We start from the raw sequence: 19,136 nt of genomic DNA, 5'->3' as shown, positions 1-19,136 counted from the left end.
TGTAGAGATACATATATCGTGAGTAATCATCTATAAAGGAGATGAATTATCTCTGACCATGTGAGTCCATGTCTGGACTACATATATTAGTATGTATGATCTCTAATATGTCCGAACTCTTATTGGCACCTTTCTTTGACTTGTTGGTCTGCTTTCCCTTTATGCAGTCCACACAAGTCTCAAAATCAGTGAAATCCAGAGTATTAAGTACCCCTTCATTTACCAATCTTTTAATTCTTTCTATGGAGATATGACCTAGTCTCCGATGCCATAATTTAGAGGAATCTTCATTAATAACAAATCTTTTAGTGCCAGTGTGAACATGCATTGAATCATAAGTGACATTGTTTTGTAAATTAATGCAGTAAAGACCATTAGACAAAATACCATTCCCAACATAATCAGATTTATAAAATAGACTGAAAGATTTTACTGAAAAGTTAAAGGAATATCCAAAAGGTACAAGCCTTGAAACTGAAATCAAGTCTCTAGAAGAACTTGGAACATAAAGGTCTTTTCTAATTCTAAAACAAAGCCACTACTTAAAGTTAAATAACATGTTCCTATAGCTTCCACATGCGAGCCCATCTTGTTTCCTGATAAGATGCTTTGCTCACTTCCCACTGGCTTCCTTAGGTTTTGCAAACCCTGCAAGGAATTTGAAATGTGAATTGTTGATCCAGAATCATTCCACCATGTGTTAATATTGACGTTAACCATATCAGATTCATAACAAACAAACGAGATTAAATTACCTTTATCCGCAAGCCATTTCAGAAATTTGGCGCATTCCTTCTTCATGTGTACCTTCTTTTTACAGAAGAAACACTTGGAATCCTTCTTGATATCGGCTTGGGGAGGTACTTTACCTTTCCCTTTCTGATTGGCTTGAGATTTGGCTTTTCCACGCGTTTCCAGCATTGCACTTCTCCCAGTTCCATCACCAGTCTCTCTTCCTCTTGAACACACATGGTCATGAGTTCATTAATTGACCATTTATCCTTATGTGTGTTGTATGAGATTTTGAAAGGTTCGTATTGGTGCGGAAGGGTGTTCAAGATGTAGTGCACCAGGAAAGACTTCAATATTTCAACCTCGAGTTTCTTCAATTGAGCCACAATGTCCCTCATCTGCATGATGTGCTCGCGCACACCTTTCACATTGGTGAGCCTTAGAGATGAGAACTTCATGATTAGGGTGCTTGCTAGTGCTTTGTCTGAAGTGACGAATTGATAATCAATGGCCTTTAGCAAGTCTCGGACATTTTCACGCTGATCAACGGAACCACGAATACCAGCTGAAATTTTAGTCTTAATGAACATCATGCTTAGGCGATTAGATCTCTCCCATCGTTCATAAAGCGTGATGTCCGCTGCAGTGCTGGTATTAGTGAGTGCCGGTGGTTCATCTTTCCTAATAGCATAGTCTATGTCCATCCACCCCAAATGAAGGAGAACCCTCTCCTTCCAAACCTTATAGTTATCTCCCTTAAGTTCAGGGATATCACAACGAATTTCAGAGAAATTTGCAGGTTGTACAACTGCATAAAATTAAAGATCACATGCTTAAGTTAAAAATTGAGGCCTAAATAAAATTTCATGTTTTACCAATGTAAATCATGCTCAAAATTGAATCTAATGACATAAAAATTGTCTGTGGGCCAAATTTCTAATTCAAGCAGATTCAATTATTCTTTATGATAGAATTTATCAAATTATTCACTTAATTCATAATTCTAAGAGTATATTATGATTATAATTTGATATAAATTCTATCTTAGTTTTGAACTTTATGATAAAACTATTGATTCATAATTCCTGTGGGTAAGTTATGAATATTTTATCCTAATTAATTACATAAATATAATAAAAATTCCTGTGGGATAAAATTTATTATATTTAGTCTAATTAATTACAATTTAATGTCTAAATAATCTTTATGTGATCCTAACCAATCATAATATATAATTTTATTTAATTAGAGATGTTGTGGCTATTCTCTAATTAATTAAAATTATATGGATCACTAGACATTATTTCTTACATAAATTGCATAAACAAAACTATACACAGTACTTCACATTTCATGCTAAGTGAAATGGCGTATACACAGTTTAATATGAAGCAATTTAAAAAATATGAAAAGCGGAAACAATTACCGCACTGACGAAACACTTAAAAATTTACTTATAAAATTATAAACAAATCTTAACCAGAGTAAAAATAATGTTTCGTGAAAGGAATAAGTCAAAATGACATTTTAAATAAACTCCATATAACTGTTTTTTTTTCAAACTGCCATAAATGTCAGCATTACTATAAACAACGGTAATAATTCCTCTTTTTACTTAAGTAAAAACAAATTGTACAATTAAGTAAAACACACAAAATCAAAAAACCCCAGAAAACCCTCATTTTAATGGTAAACACCAAGGCAGAGATAAAATAGTTGCTCTGATACCAAATGATAGAAATAACGATTCTTTAATCCGCAATTAAAACTTAAAGAAATCATAAAAACTTGATGCCCAAGAAAACTTACCTCCAGCCATTGATGCTACTCCTGACTTTTCACTATGCTTGAGGCAGCTGGTAGTCTCGTAGAACTTGGATGGATAGAAGAAAGAAATAAGTCACTGGTTGTAAAACCCGCACCCAATTTGTTTGTACAAAAACCAACGTTAATAATGAACACGGCAAGGTAAGTGAAAAGAGTCTCTGGCTATTAAAATTACAAATGCAACGGAACAGAATGACAACGTTGTAGTATTGGAACGCAAGGCTCTGCAACGGAACAGAATGACAACGTTGTAGTATTGGAACGCAAGGCTCTGCAACGGAACAGAATGACAATGCTACGCAACACACTTGCAGTACCAGTCCAACCCAAATATTTATATTCTACAGTTCAGCAGAAAACACTCTAGAAAACACTCTGCCAGAAAAGCCAATAAAACAATGAAGGTTCTAATCACACATAGATCTTTCTCATTTATACAATGAAATGTAAATTGTATTACTGGAAAAAACAATTGCCACCTTAAATCAAAAACCCAAAAGCAGCAGCCAAGAACATCATTAGAAATCACGTCTAAAAGGGATATGCCAAAGCAGGCAGATAAGAAAATTTGAAGGCACTCCTAAAAATTTGAAGGCACTTCCAAGTTCTGCTCTCTCAACTTGATGGTGTAAAACTGAAGGAGATTGAGATGCAAGCCTGGGGACCAAATAGAAAAATATATAGCCAAGCTTCCATCAAGCTTCTATTGGCTATGTGTCAAGTGTTCCACAGATCATGGTAGAGAACTCCAGAGGGAGTAATGGACCACTTCAGAAGCTCCCAACAAGAAATTAATTAACTGCAGTTGATTTCCGTAATTTAAGGAAATTATTGCAGTTGGTTTCCAGAAATTAAAGAAATGACTGCAATTCACTTCCGTAATTGTAGGTAGCAGTTGGGAAAAACTTACTGGAGCTTAACACATCAGAATCATCATCGTTGACCCCAATTCCCCCTGCTTCACACATAAGAACTGGATTATAGGTATCTTTATTTCGATGGTTGATTTGTTAAATATTTGGTAGTTATTGAGATATGTAAGCGCGGTTAAATAATTGATCATATATGAGTGAAATTAAATAATTTATCCCGCTTATGCTTATCTGATTATCAAATATTTGGATATATAAACGCGGTTAAATAATTAATCGCACTTATATCCATCTGATTATCAAATATTCAGCAAATTAACAAATACCCAAAAATTTCATGCTCCAAGCTTACTTCTCAGCCTGGCTATCTGAACCTTTGTGATAGCCAAACTACATCGCCTCTTTTTATAACCATACAAACCTGTGATCTCCAACTCATCACTTCCCTCCATGCCTTCAATGTCAAATTGGAGCACAGGCGATCATCAAATAGAGAGTTACATTACTATTAAGTAAATTTTGAAATTAAAAACGGAGTTGTCTATCGAGGCAGAGGAATTGTCATCAAAAGTCGCTGGAATTCGGGCAAAAAAAATTAAAAAATCTTGTAAATGTAGTGTTTGAATCATGTTTTTGATGGTGGAAATAGATTCAGCACCATCAAAAAAATCTAAATCCCTAAAATTATGAATTTTGACAACTTTTACTTAAATTTACAAAAATCTCTACCAAACTTTTTCAAAATATAACTAAAATTTCTATAACTTTCAAAGAAAAAACACATAAATTTTACACTATAGCTACCAACTCCACTGAAATCAAAGATCAGAAGCACGTGTGTTGCATCTCAAATGAAGGAGTGTTGATTCTGTGTGACCGATCAAATTTAATAATAGAGTAAAACAACTTCCATTTGTCCATTGACATGATGTGTATTACGTGAGCGATCCAAGTGGAAGTTTGACGCAAACCTTCCACACACAATAATATTCGCAAAAAAAGGAGAATGTAATTAAGGAAAATGGATGCTCAGAAGGTGATCTGACAATGGGGCCAGTTGCGTCCCATCCTTCGATTCCGTCAGTAATTCCTATCAATGTCACCAACATTTGAATTTGAATTAATTCCTATGAACATCAGTGACATTTGAATTGTACATACACCTTTCATAGCAAAGGTTTTATAATTGTATCCCAACCACCCAAGGCCATAATTCCTTGATCCAAAGTGACCATTTTGTTAGCTAAAGAATCTGTCACTAAGTTGAGATGTTAAAATTTATAGTTGAATCCCAACCACCCAAGGCTATAATTCCTTGATCCAAAGTGACCATTTTGTTAGATTATCCAAAGTGACCATTTTGTTAGCTAAAGAATCTGTCACTACGTTGTGATGCCTTTTAACATAGAAGACACTTTTTTAAATATTTGAATTTAAAGATTTACTATGTAAGATGGGAGTTTGAATCTGTTTAGAATTCACTTTGAGCTCGCTCGTCTACTGAATTACAATTATTGAATCATAATAGACCATGTTAGATTCCTCTTGATAGCACCAAATCTAATTTTTGCCATCCATGTTAGATTTCTCTTTGATAGCACCAATTCTAATTTTTGCCACAAAGCTAAATATCCAGTCTCGTTATTAGTTGATGTTCTTAATCCCCAAGAAAATTGGATCTTCTTTTTTTTAATTTAGTTAGGACAAAAAATAACCCTTTCTACTCCAACATTTCCATCTATAAATTTATTACATTAATATATTGACATATAGTTATTTTTCTTTTAACAAATACCAAGTAATTTAAAAACATATTTAAAATTATTATAAATAATATATCAAAATTTTAAATAATCTTTAAAAAAAATATAGTATTTATTTTTATTACTCTAGCATATATGAAAATCTTAAAAAATCCAACAACAAAAAAATTGCAATATTTTTTTTTATCAAACTTGTAAGATTTTCTCTTTTGTGTAGTATTTTTTTTTTAATTAAATTTTACAAAGCCCCTTTATATATATATTAAAATTCTCATAAATGATAAAAATTCCAAAAAATGAATATTTTATTTTATTTATTTATTTATTTTTAGGAAGAATAAAGTTACATATGTTCAAGAATAACATTTTAATAAAGTGAAGAATTGAAATAGTGACTTGACATCTAGGAGTGCCTTAACAGCGCACCTAATCACTATCTATCCAAAACCCCATAAACATGCACTACTTATTTTTTATCAAAATTATAAAAAACACTTTGCTCCAATAATATTTATTTTTATTAAATTTTTTAAATTCTCTTGTTCCCTCTCATTCATTCATTTATTTATTTATATATATAAAAGAATAACCTTTTATATGTTTATTTATTTATATATATATATAAAAGAATAACCTTTTATATGTTAAAATTTTTTTATAGAGTGTGATACTTATTTTTTAAATCAAAGTTATAAGATTTTTTCATTCATATATATTGTGTGTATTTTAATGACTAATATTTTGAGTTTGAAAAGATTGTATGTGCGTATTTTAAGTACTAATATTTTGATTTCCAGAAATTAATATATATGTGAGAGTGAAAAGATTGTATATTTGTATTTCAAGGACTAATATTTTGATTTTTAAAAATTAATATACATGTGAGATGTATTTATTATTATGATTAGTTTAAATTAGTTTAATTTAGATATATTTTTAAATAAATTTTTTTTAATATTATTTTGGTTTTTGTGGAAAGTGGTCAAATTCATTTTAAATAAGAAAGTTTTTAGAAAATCTTTGACGGGGTGTTTTACAGCCACTATGCTATAACTATGAGATGCTTGGGTACCAAGACCCGTCAGTGGTATTTTTCTGGTAGCCTTGTTATAATACCCGTTAGTGGTATTTTCCTACTAGTCTTGTTATAATGGGCATGTGTAAAATTTGGGTGGTCACTAAGGTGGCGACCCTCGATGGTAGCGATGCACCTTACACCTGGAGGAGCAAGACACTAGCGTGGTAGGATTTTGTATCGCACAAATGTTTGCAAATGTGTAAGTCGGCGCGACTTAAATGCATGCAGATAGGAGTGTTAATCCATGTGTGTGGTAAAATTCCTGACTATACACTCCCTTTTGTCGGTTTGGAGATGGTATATCCCTCTCACGGCAGATTGAATGAATGTGCACTCTCTTCTAATAGTCGAGGTAAGCTCATTTATGAGAAAATTATAGTTCACAATCTCGGACGAAAAGCCTATGGTTTCATACTATACACCTGGCTCACAATGGAACACGTACCAACGCCTCTCCTTATTCCACATGCTCATACACTCACGTCTCGGATGCCTTATATTTGCATGGCTATGGTCTCTGGGTGGCAAAGGGTTTTGGTCATGAGAAATCTCTCTGTATGCAAATACTGAGGTATTAGCTTCCAAACTCTCATTGTTATTGTTAAGGATTGTTCCGGCGGAGGTATTTGTTACATGTTCTTTACCTGTAGAATCAAAGATTGTTTCTGTAACCGCTTCATCCATGTTGGGTTCTCATTGGGTATTAGGGTAATCTCGCAACTTACCTTTTTCATAGTGTTAACGCAATGCTTCATTATTGTCTTACCAAGGTCGACCCGTCTCCTTAAACTCAGTCTTGGGTCTTTAGTGATAGAGTTTAATTCTAGTTCTCTTCCATTTTTGTTGATGGTGGGTTATATATTGTTTGTTGGTAACCACTCGTGTTTTCTCTCTTGTCAAGCTTCGTTGTTTACTTCTTACAAGGGTCAATTTTATTTGTTCTTTTTATTCATAATTCCAGGTCTGGACCTTCATTTGAACTTGTTGCAGTCCTTCCCTTGGCAGCTCCCAATAACTTGGACCCTGTAGGGATTTCTTTTCCTTGTCCTATTTTGGTGTGTGGAGTTTGGTACCCCGGTACCTTCTCCATATGGTTTTAATTGGGCCTCTGGAAGTCAATATAGTATAACTTAAAATTCATTGTTATGCCATCATGTCTCCTCAACCCTCTTCTTCCCTCATGGTACCTTCAAGTTTATAGTTCCATTCAAGTGTGTCGTTAAACCACCAGTCGTAACTCTTTGTATTGCGGATTTATTGTTCTCATGGCTCCAAGGTTACGCACTCCTAGTCACAGAGGAGGTGCTTTGGGGTCTCCTTTTATGTGTCATCGGAGACTGTTTGGCTAGGAATCAATAGCCAAATTCTTCGAATCAACGCCATTGGGATTCTGAAAATAAATTCTTCAGCTTGAGGCTAAGGAATTCGAAGATCATGTTTACTTCTCAGACTCAGATATAGGAGACAGTAGCCTCAAGTGGGTACCAGACGAAGGATCCACTTCCTTCATTCCATCACTCTACATCGTCAAATGGAAACTCTTCTTAGCATGGTCATCAGAGACAAGCAAGTAGACAACTACAAGCTCTTTGCAGGTCAGGAGGATATCAAGCGAATTCTAAGAGATATTAGATACAACTTGGATGATATAGTTGTTCAGTTGTCTCGCATAGAACGCTATGTCATGTTTGACTCAGACACTGAGTCAAACGACCACCAGGAAGGGCCTATCGTCATCAATGCTCTAGCTCAAGCCTCCCCTCAGGCCAACTCTAGAGCCACATCACCAGTCATAATTCTGAACTAAAAACTCTAGTGAGAAATCAGGGTGCTAATCTGCTAAAGGAAAATTTGGGGTTGGTTACTCTTGAGATGTAGTCAATTTTTTGTTTTTTTGACATATATATGTATACAATACATAGTTTACTTTTCCAACTTATTATAGTTTACAATAGCAAAATTGTTTAAGTTTCTAGTAGTAAGATTAGATAGACATCAATGCCATTTTTTGATCTTCTATTCTTTTATTTTTCCTTAATTAAAAGCATATCTACTAAAAAAAAATTGTTTTAAAAACACCCCAAAAAAAAAAAAATTAAAATATAAACTTTTCTTTTCTCATATTAATAACAAATTATTGGTCATTTAAAAAAAAAATCCATCACAAAATCATTTTTAGATACATTAAATGCCCCACACAATATATATAGTAGGTGTGTATTTTGGAGAACCATGTTCATTTAAATATGATTATTACAATTCTTCTTTATCTCTGTATATTGTGTTTTAGAAAATCTAATCCATTTAAATATGATTTTTCCATAAACATAGCATCTGAGTGATTTTTTATTAAGTTAGGTGAGTAAATATTGAAATTTGTTATTTTAAAAATATATAAACAATTATAAAACATAACATGTAATTCACATTTCTTTTCAAGCTTTTCTTTTAAATATGAATTTTCTATTATCACTACAAACTAATGACTTCCTCATGTGATTTGATCACTTAGTTATTATTAAAAAAAATTAAATGTAAAAATTAAAAAAATTAGCAATATATACTATATTTTTTTTCCAAATTTCAAACACTCAAAACATCAATAAAATTATATTTTGCAAATGTGGGTATCTTACAGAATAAATATTTTTGGACAACATTCGGATTAATTACCATACATAACATAAAATTTCTGCTCCAATTTTTTTCTGTCGAGCTTCTCGATCCGTCAAAATTCCTTGGGAAATAGAAAGAATTACGATCCCCATTCCACCTAGAACTTTTGGAATTTCTCGATAATTAGAATAAATTCTCAAACCAGGTTTACTGGTACGCTTTGACGTGGTCATATATGTCCTTTTCTTCCTTCTCCGATATTTTGAAGTCGATATCAAAAATTTTTTTTGGCCTCCCTGATGTTCCCTAACATCTTCTATAAAACCTTCTCGTAAAAGGATCCTTCCAATGTTCTTGGTAATATTAGTCGTTGTTACTCGAACCATTCCTTTTTCTACCATGTCAGCGTTTCTTATAGAAGTAATTAGATTGGTAATACGAACGAATTCTTAGGAATTCCTGGTCTCGATATAAAAGGCATGTTCGATCTTCTTTGAGGAATATGCCTGAGGTGCAATGAATTTAATTGATCCATGTACCATTTGATGAACCTTAAGTCAAAGATTCTTACAAGATCTATCAGTACTTATAATACTTCGGGAGCCAATGAAACTATTTTCGTGAAATTCAATTGTCTCAATTCCTGAGCAACCGGACCAAAAACTCGAGTTCCTTTTGGATTTCCTTCCTGATCAATGACAACGGCTGCATTGTCATCAGATCGTATCATCATTCCATTGTCACGTTCAAATTCTTTACAGGTGCGTATAACTACAGCTCTAACTACTTCCGATTTTTCCAGGGGATGGTCCATTGAGAATAACACTGATTCTTCTTATTTAGAAAATAAAAGTTCCAATGGCTTTTGCTACTGCAACCTTCCCAACCATAATTCAATTTGGATAGGCATCTTCCTGGTAGGCAAGGACTGGGACCTTGTACTGAGAATGAGAAAAAATCATGGGTTTCATCGTTTCTATGGTTCTTTCTCCAACGGTAAGGTCCTCTCTATACGCCGAAGCCTTTTATTCATTTCCAAAATATGAGATGAGTATGTTATCGGTAACTTGTACGGTTTACCATCTCCAGCTCTACTCTTGAATCATTAAGTAATAAATACTCTCCTTACAAGATCTATTAATACAGTAACGACATGTAATTCTGGGGTTGGCCAGGTAGCTGACCCTGTTGTTCCGTTTTCGCAACAATATGAGCATAAACTTTATGCTTCTTCAATTTGCATGATTTCCCCGCTCAATGGATTGATGACCATTCGCTACCAATGAGGAATTGCTTTTCATCCCACATCAAGGTGATTGGATTTGCACCAATGGAAACCATAAATTTCATCCCCGGTAAGGTTAGATGATGGATCTTTACTTGATTACAGCGGGAAAATTCTTCTGTTATTCCGTTGTAAGAATTTCCCAGTCTGTTCAAGTTTCTGATCCAAACGAGTCGCACATACACCCTAGCACATACTCCTCTACGCTGAGGACATCCTCGAAGAGCAGGAGATTTTTTTCTATTCTCTATTGGCTGTCTTGCATTTCTAATAAGTTGTTGAATAGTGGGCATTCTAGCTATATTGTATGCAGAATCAACTGGTTCGAATTGATCCTAACCATACCATATCAGGTGATTATGAAATGAATCACTCCCCCCCCCTTTTTTTTTGAAAAGGAACAAAGAGATCACAGTTTACAGTTCATTATAAAAATAAATTAAAAAGAGGATCTTCCGCTATGAGATCAACCTTCCGCTACGACATCAACAATGCCATAAGCTTGGGCTTTTGTTGCTGACATAAAAACATCTCTGTTCAGGTCCCGTTGAATTACCTCTCCGGGTTGGTCCGTTATTTCTATATAACATCTGGTTATGTAATCGCGAAGCATCGTTACGTGTTTCGATTCGTTATGAAAATCTGCAGCCGATCCGTCATAATAGGAACTAGCAGGTTGGTGGATCATAACCCTAGCGTGAGGTAATGCTATACGTTTAGGCATTTCTCCCCCGATTAGGATGAAAGATCCCATTGAAGCAGCTACCCCCATGCATATTGTATGTACATCTGGTACTATTGCTTCACTCAACAAAGGATCCAATATAGTACGCTAGATTCCACTATAGGATCCCCCATGTCTTTTTGTAATCTTGAGATCAGAATACAAAAGATCAATTGTCCCAATTCGTACCAATTCTCCTATATCTACTATAGGATATGTATGAATGAACATGGATGAGAGGAGATCTATCGTAGAAATATCTTCATTATCCTAGACATCATTCATCGAGCAACTAATGAATAGCACCGGCAAACCCCTTCACAAATTGTCGAATGTAATCTTCTTACAGGGTGAATGAATTCTCAATCAGTACGATTGGATCACCTGGCATTATCTTTTTACCAATAGCTATCGGTCCAGAGACTGGACCGGAAGAAAACTCTCCACAGACATAGCCAAAGTTTTGTGAATTTCACGTTTAGGTGTAAGAAAGAATATGAATATCCAGTTTTTCCTTTCATTTCTCGATCTTATTGATCCAATCATTCGACCCTCTAGACGGATTAGGTTTTTTCAATATTAATTATTAGAGCGAGTAGAGCCCGATATTACAGAAATTCCACCTATTGCAAAGAGTAACTTGTAATTTCACATACCTAAAATTGACTAGGTTCTATTGCACTATCCACTTGGTTTTATCTAATAAGTAACACCTACTCGTTAATACAAGGTACTATATAATATGTCTGTGGCATAACTCCATCTGTGCCAGATACTATTGGAAAAGCAACATACATCTGCATAGCACCAATGATCCCCGTGCAATTTGAATTACTGGGTTCATCTACACGGGAATAATGTCATGTCGGAATGAAAAAGGAAGAATATAAAAGAATAATATTCTGGATGAGTTTTATTGATAGTGATTGATATCCTTTGTAAGCGGCACTCATCCTCTTTTTCGGTTCTAAAGCCACCCGTATACAGAAGCTAATTCCAATCGAAAATTTCCGCTATGCTATTGTTACAACATCGATTGAGGGAGTTGGGGTTCCTTACGCCCGGACGGACCTCGGAACATGCAATATTCTCTTCTTTCTGTTACTTCTAGATCCTGACATGGGTATCCTAATAGATGTACGGGGACAAGTTATTTCTTGGTCTTCTACTGGTGCCTGTGGATTCAAAGGTACAAGGAGAGGTACACCATTTGCTGCCCAGACTGCAGCAGAAAATGTTATTCGTGCATTAATGGATCGGGGTATGGAACGAGTAGAAGTTATGATAAGTGGCCCTAGTCGAGGGAGAGATATAGCATTACAAACCATTCGTAGAAGTGGCATACTATTAAGTTTTGTACGTGACGTAACCCCTATGCCACATAATGGATGTAGACCTCCCAAAAAGAGACGTGTGTAAGAATTGAATGAATTTCAAGAGAAAGAAATGAAACCAATTTGTAGACATTTGTCACCTATTAGGTCGGGAGATCGGATCGATTATAAAAATATGAGCCTAATTAGTTGATTTATTAGTGAGAAAGGAAAAATATTATCCGGCCGAGTGAATAGATTAACTTCAAAACAACAACGTCTAATGACTAACGCTATTAAACGAGCTCGTATTCTATCTTTGTTACCTTTTCTTTATAATGAAAACTAATTTGATCCATGGGAAATAAGCCTACTCCTTAATCAAATCGGAGCTGGAATATATGTTCGATAAAGATGCAGATCTTGAGTCTATTGTTGAAAAAGTCAACATGATTTCATTTTTGGAAAAGAATTGGATTGAATTCCTTTCGTTCATTTCCAATCCAATATGAAAAAACTTTTCAATATTTCGACCTTCCCGGAGGGAATTCTCCGGGAGAATCTGTTCTATCCATTCCATTTTTACCTATTTATTTCATCTATACCTAACCTATTTCATCATACGATAAGTTGTTAAAGATGGTGGAAAAGCAATTACTATCTAATACAGCTATTTGTGCAAGTGTTTTACGACATATATAACCCCTAGGTACTATTGGAATGAGGGATCCAATATTGGTGGAGGGTAGTGGTCGAGTACTACTATACCTTTGACCAAAAAATATGGAAGGGCTTACATTAGGTTTAGGGATAATCAGGCTCGAACTGATGACTTCCACCATGTCAAGGTGACACTCTACCGCTGAGTTATATCCCTTCCCTACTCTCATCTGGAAGGAGAACTGACTTATGAATAATAACTTACCAAAGGGTCGAGAGACTCAACACAACTATCCCACTATTTTATCTCGAACAACTTGAAGCCAGACCTTCCTTCTTTTCACACTACTACGAAAAAAAAATTGGAGCCTATTCTGAGTGAATCCTGTCGAAAGTAGTATTTCCTACTGATTCGAATCATAACATATGGTCCCGTAAAATCAGTAATATTTTACCTATCTTGATCAAGCAAGTTTTACATGAACTTGAATCAGCATGTTTGATCCGATCTAGCACTAGTGCGTACGGAAAGAACTCAATATTGTTTGGAAGAACAAGGAGAACAAGATCGAGTCAAGATTATACAGAGATGATACAGATCAAATTGTTCTTCTTGCACCAAGGAGAAGACCCTATGCAACCGTTAACTACTTTATAGAAATAAAGTGAAATCCTACCGGAACAGAATTTGTAACTGGCACTGCTATCCTCTCGTCTAGAGAGCAAATATTTACCCCCATGGATGGAAATACTTCTTGATCTGGATCGATGTAAGAGTACAACTACATTTCCAAAATCCATGTTGTCTATTCGGAACAGGTTGACCCCTTCGCTCTCTCGTGGTACAATCCTCTTCCCGCTGAGCCCTCACTTTTCCACCGGTCCACAGAAACAAGATATAGGACTGATGCCGTTCATCAGTTCATCATATCAGATCAAAAATAACTTTCTTTTCCGTATACTCTCCCTGGTATCGGTTGCTATTCGTGTGGACTTACGCAGTCGATCAGATCATATCTCAGATAGATATGGATATATATCTCCCTCAACATAGGTCATCGAAATGATCTTGGACAACCCCAACAAAAGCACGAAAGCCAGGATCTTTAATATAGATATAGAATAGGTAGATATAAAGTGATTAAGTATATAACATAATCTCACGATTCACTCGAAATCAATTAATGTGAAATAGATTCCATTCTTTTCCTATCCTATAACCTCAGTGTGAATAAAAAGGTAGATCGGGACAATGTATGCCAAAGGGAATTCAAATAAAAAAAAGGGAAGAGAAAAAAAAGAGCGTCCATCGTCTAATGGATAGGACAGAGGTCTTCTAAACCTTCGGTATAGGTTCAAATCCTATTGGACGTAATACTCTTCAATTGTTATAAATTGTTGTGCAATGTATTGGATTGGAATGGAACAAATTCTTTAGTTCTATAGGATCCACTATAGGATCCCCCATTCGATTTGAGGGGTATATAGTAGTAGCTGCAACAGGAGCTGAGTATGCAACAGCAATCCAAGGACGCATACCTAGACGGAAGCTAACCTCCCACTCACGAACCATATAGCAAGCTACACCAAGTAGGAAGTGTAGAACGATTAGCTCGTAAGGACCCCCGTTGTATAGCCATTCATCAACGGAAGTTGCTTCCCAGATGGGATAGAAGTGCAAACCGATAGCTGCAGAGGTAGGAATAATGGCACCGGAGATAATATTGTTTCCATAAAGAAGAGAACCAGAAACAGGTTCACGAATACCATTAATATCTACTGGAGGAGCTGCGATGAAAGCAATAATGAATACAAAGGTTGCGGTCAATAGGGTAGGGATCATCAAGACGCCGAACCATCCAATGTAAAGACGGTTTTCAGTGCTAGTGATCCAGTCGCAGAAGCGACTCCATAAATTTGCACTTTCGCATCTTTCTATAATTGCGGTCATGGTTAGAACTTCGTTTATAAAATCATCAGAGGCTCCCAAGCATAAGGCTTGTTATTTTACAGTATAATATGATCCATGTATCAATGTCAACCAATATCTGGGATGGAATTTAAATATCTATCCCAACGGGATAGATACTGAATCTATACTATATGGATAGAATATAGAGGTATTTTAGATAGACTCTATCTTTTTTAGATATATTCCACACTCTATAGATCTATCTGTGGTTAGATACTCCATCAAATTATTTATTCCTAGTTCCAGAAATGGAAGATTAATTGGAATGAGAACAGACAGGATCGAATAAGTATTTTTTTTTTCGCTATAACGAAGTGCAACGCAATTCTGGAACCAAATTATTAATAAATTTATATGAGTGGAATATCAATTATTTATCACCTTTCTGGAGAACCCGTAGTGCGATAGTTCGTTCCCTGTGAATAGAAACAAATATTAAAAAAACTTGATTAGATCCAGAACCAGAATAAGTGCACAGAGGTACCTATCAGAAATTTGATCCGGGTTGCCCGGAACTCGAACGATTCGTAGAAGTGGCATACTATTAAGTTTTGTACGTGACGTAACCCCTATGCCACATAATGGATGTAGACCTCCCAAAAAGAGACGTGTGTAAGAATTGAATGAATTTCAAGAGAAAGAAATGATTTAATGATCTGATCAAATATTCATGGTATGATTTGAGATGAAATCTCAGTCTCTATTCAGACACTACGATGGAAATGCATCGAATCCAGAGCATACAGTAAGCGTCTTCATTATGGCCGTTTTGCTCTATCCCTGCTCTGCAAAGGTCGAGCCGATACAATAGGCATCACAATGCGAAGAGCTTTACTTGGAGAAGTAGAAGGAACATGTATCACACGTGTAAAATTAGAGAACATAAAACATGAATATTCCGCGATAATAGGTATTGAAGAATCAGTACACGACATTTTGATGAATCTAAAAGAAATTGTATTTAGAAGTGACTCGTTCTATACCACTAGGCCAAGAATAGTGGAAGGGATTTGATGAATATGCTAGCTACACCCAACATGTGGAATGGATGCATAAGGATATTGTGCTCAGCCTGGAATACAATCATGAAATTGAAAGTACCAGAGATTCCTAGAGGCATACCGTCAGAGAAGCTTCCTTGACCAATAGGGTAGATCAAGAAAACGGCAGTAGCAGCTGCAACAGGAGCTGAGTATGCAACAACAATCCAAGGACGCATACCTAGACGGAAGCTAAGCTCCCACTCACGACCCATATAGCAAGCTACACCAAGTAGGAAGTGTAGAACGATTAGCTCGTAAGGACCCCCGTTGTATAGCCATTCATCGACGGAAGCTGCTTCCCAGATGGGATAGAAGTGCAAACCGATAGCTGCAGAGGTAGGAATAATGGCACCAGAGATAATATTGTTTCCATAAAGAAGAGAACCAGAAACAGGTTCACGAATACCATCAATATCTACTGGAGGAGCTGCGATGAAAGCAATAATGAATACAGAGGTTGCGGTCAATAGGGTAGGGATCATCAAGACGCCGAACCATCCAATGTAAAGACGGTTTTCAGTGCTAGTGATCCAGTCGCAGAAGCGACTCCATAAATTTGCGCTTTCGCGTCTTTCTATAATTGCGGTCATGGTCAGAACTTCGTTTATAAAATCATCAGAGGCTCCCAAGCATAAGGCTTGTTATTTTACAGTATAATATGATCCATGTATCAATGTCAACCAATATCTGGGATGGAATTTAAATATCTATCCCAACGGGATAGATACTGAATCTATACTATATGGATAGAATATAGAGGTATTTTAGATAGACTCTATCTTTTTTAGATATATTCCACACTCTATAGATCTATCTGTGGTTAGATACTCCATCAAATTATTTATTCCTGGTTCCAGAAATGGAAGATCAATTGGAATGAGAACAGATAGGATCGAATAAGTATTTTTTTTTTTTTTTTTTTTTTTCGCTATAACGAAGTGCAACGCAATTCTGGAACCAAATTATTAATAAATTTATATGAGTGGAATATCAATTATTTATCACCTTTCTGGAGAACCCGTAGTGCGATAGTTCGTTCCCTGTGAATAGAAACAAATATTAAAAAAAAACTTGATTAGATCCAGAACCAGAATAAGTGCACAGAGGTACCTATCAGAAATTTGATCTGGGTTGCCCGGGACTCGAACCCGGAGCTCGTCGGATGGAGTGGATGATCTGCTCTTCAGTATCAGTAAGAGCGAGAAATCTCTCCCCAAACCGTGCTTGCAATTCTCATTGCACACGGCTTTCCCCATGTAATGTATCTATTTCCTATTAGTTCTCGGATAGAAAAATAAAAATGATTCTGAATCGAGGCAATTACTCAAAGAGCATTTCATTGGTCAAATAAGTTTTCTATTTTCAGATCCTGTATCTTTTGCCAGGAATTAGCTAGGGGATTTATCTGGGGAATATCTGAAAGCCAAATTCGTTCACAGAGGCCCTAATCCTTTTCAGAATTGGGGCCTCACAATCATTAGCCAATATGCCTTTCTCGCATTTATGCCCTTCTTGGTTCATGGTTTGAAATTCTGGTGTCCCAGACGTAGAGGAACCACACCAACCCATCCCAAACTTGGTGGTTAAACTCTACTGCGGTGACGATACTGTAGGGGAAGCCCTGCGGGAAAATAGCTCGGTGCCAGGATGATAAAAAGCTTAATGCCTCTTCTCATTAGAAGGTCGTCTTCTTTGAAACCCATTTCTTACATATTTTCTTTCCCACTCCACACTTTACTTTTATTTGAAATGCAATACCTGCGCTCGCTCATAGCGATGCGATAAATTTGCTTCTGCATCCTCTTACCCCGAAGAGAGGAATCCATTCCTTTTGGGAGGGACTCCTAGGAACGAATCCAGCGGAGACGGGGCCTGTAGCTCAGAGGATTAGAGCACGTGGCTACGAACCACGGTGTCGGGGGTTCGAATCCCTCCTTGCCCACCCCAAAAGGGGACAAAAGGGAGGCCTTTCGGGGGTAGGGAGATTATGATATGATTGGGATAGTGCAAAGCTATGGAACTTAGTCTTCACAAAGGGTCATTTATCGAAAATGATACCCGGTACGTCCGAGAGTAACCAGCATATTTGTGTTTGACCTCCTATAAATCTTCCTCATTATTAGATTTAGATTAGGGTTATAGAACAAGAGATTCTTCCAAATCCGAGGGAAAATATGAGGGAAAATAGATTGACAGCATGCAGGGATCCAATTCTGACTTCCAGGGAACGAACTTATAGTTCTAACAGCTGGTAACGGGTCGAGTGACTAGTAATGGGTCGAGAAAATAGAGGCCTCTTCACCTTCAGCTCTCGAAATGTCATCACATCAGGAGAACAATGGATTTGTTTCTCCGAACTTTTCAGTATTTCTAAGAGACCGTTGTTTCCATTTTGCCTTTCTCGGATGACCGGGATACTATCTTGATCCTGTGGCGATTGTGCATTCATATATTATGAACAAGGACAGGTAACGTTTGACTTACTCCTAATGGTAAAATAGAGCTTTATTTTGAATAAAACGGATCTCCCGACCCACTAACTATCCCAGGGATAATTTGTTTATCGTAATCTAGGATTAGGGACTATATCTATGGTTTTAGAGGGTTATATTTCACTTCATCCATAAATGTTTTCCCTCCTTTTCTCCTTTTTTTTCCCGTAAAGCCTGTAGCTATTATTATATCGGATCATATACCAATTTAATTATATAGATATATCATATTTTAGGTATGGAAGTTATGCACGAACGTAATGCTCACAACTTTCCTCTGGATCTAGCCGCTGTTGAATCTATTTCAATAGGTGGATAATACTCTGATGGATTGTTATCGTGTATTGCTTAATTGAAGCATACCAAGCCTTTCATTCATTTTATTGAAAGGCTTGGTATGCTTCAATTGTTTGGTGTTATTCTTCATACTTCTTCCCATTCCATCAATAATGGATATGTGCAGTTCCCCTGCATCCAGCAAGAATTGAACCCGCGAGTTCGCCAATTATGAGTTGGGCGCTTTAACCATTCAGCCATGGATGCTGGATAAAGATCATCTAGTATGGGATCCCTATGGGTTATTTGCTAATATATAGTAGCCAATTATCCTCGGTATATTATACCTTTATTTCCTATGCGGGAACTGGAATAAATTTTCGTTCACCCACTTCTATCCGTACGGAGGGAGGGGGGGGGGAAGACGTTTCTATTTGGCCACAATACACTGCGAGTAATTCTATCTTTCCGCTAATCGGAGCT

At 36.1% G+C, this 19,136-nt stretch overlaps 1 non-coding gene across 1 annotated transcript; it reads left to right on the top strand.

Moving 5' to 3' along the window:
* The first annotated feature begins 17,753 nt into the window (after window positions 1-17,753).
* Window positions 17,754-17,827, top strand: TRNAR-ACG (transfer RNA arginine (anticodon ACG)). Its single transcript has one exon. It is a non-coding gene; the product is annotated as a tRNA-Arg (tRNA).
* The last annotated feature ends 1,309 nt before the right edge of the window (window positions 17,828-19,136 follow it).

This window comes from Pinus tabuliformis, chromosome 4_2 (genome assembly GCF_031772625.1).
Source record: "Pinus tabuliformis cultivar Carrire ecotype Pingquan chromosome 4_2, CPIR1, whole genome shotgun sequence".
NCBI classification, from domain to species: domain Eukaryota; kingdom Viridiplantae; phylum Streptophyta; class Pinopsida; order Pinales; family Pinaceae; genus Pinus; species Pinus tabuliformis.
Note: the sequence above shows the minus strand (reverse complement) of the source record. Positions and strands in the feature narration are given on the sequence as shown.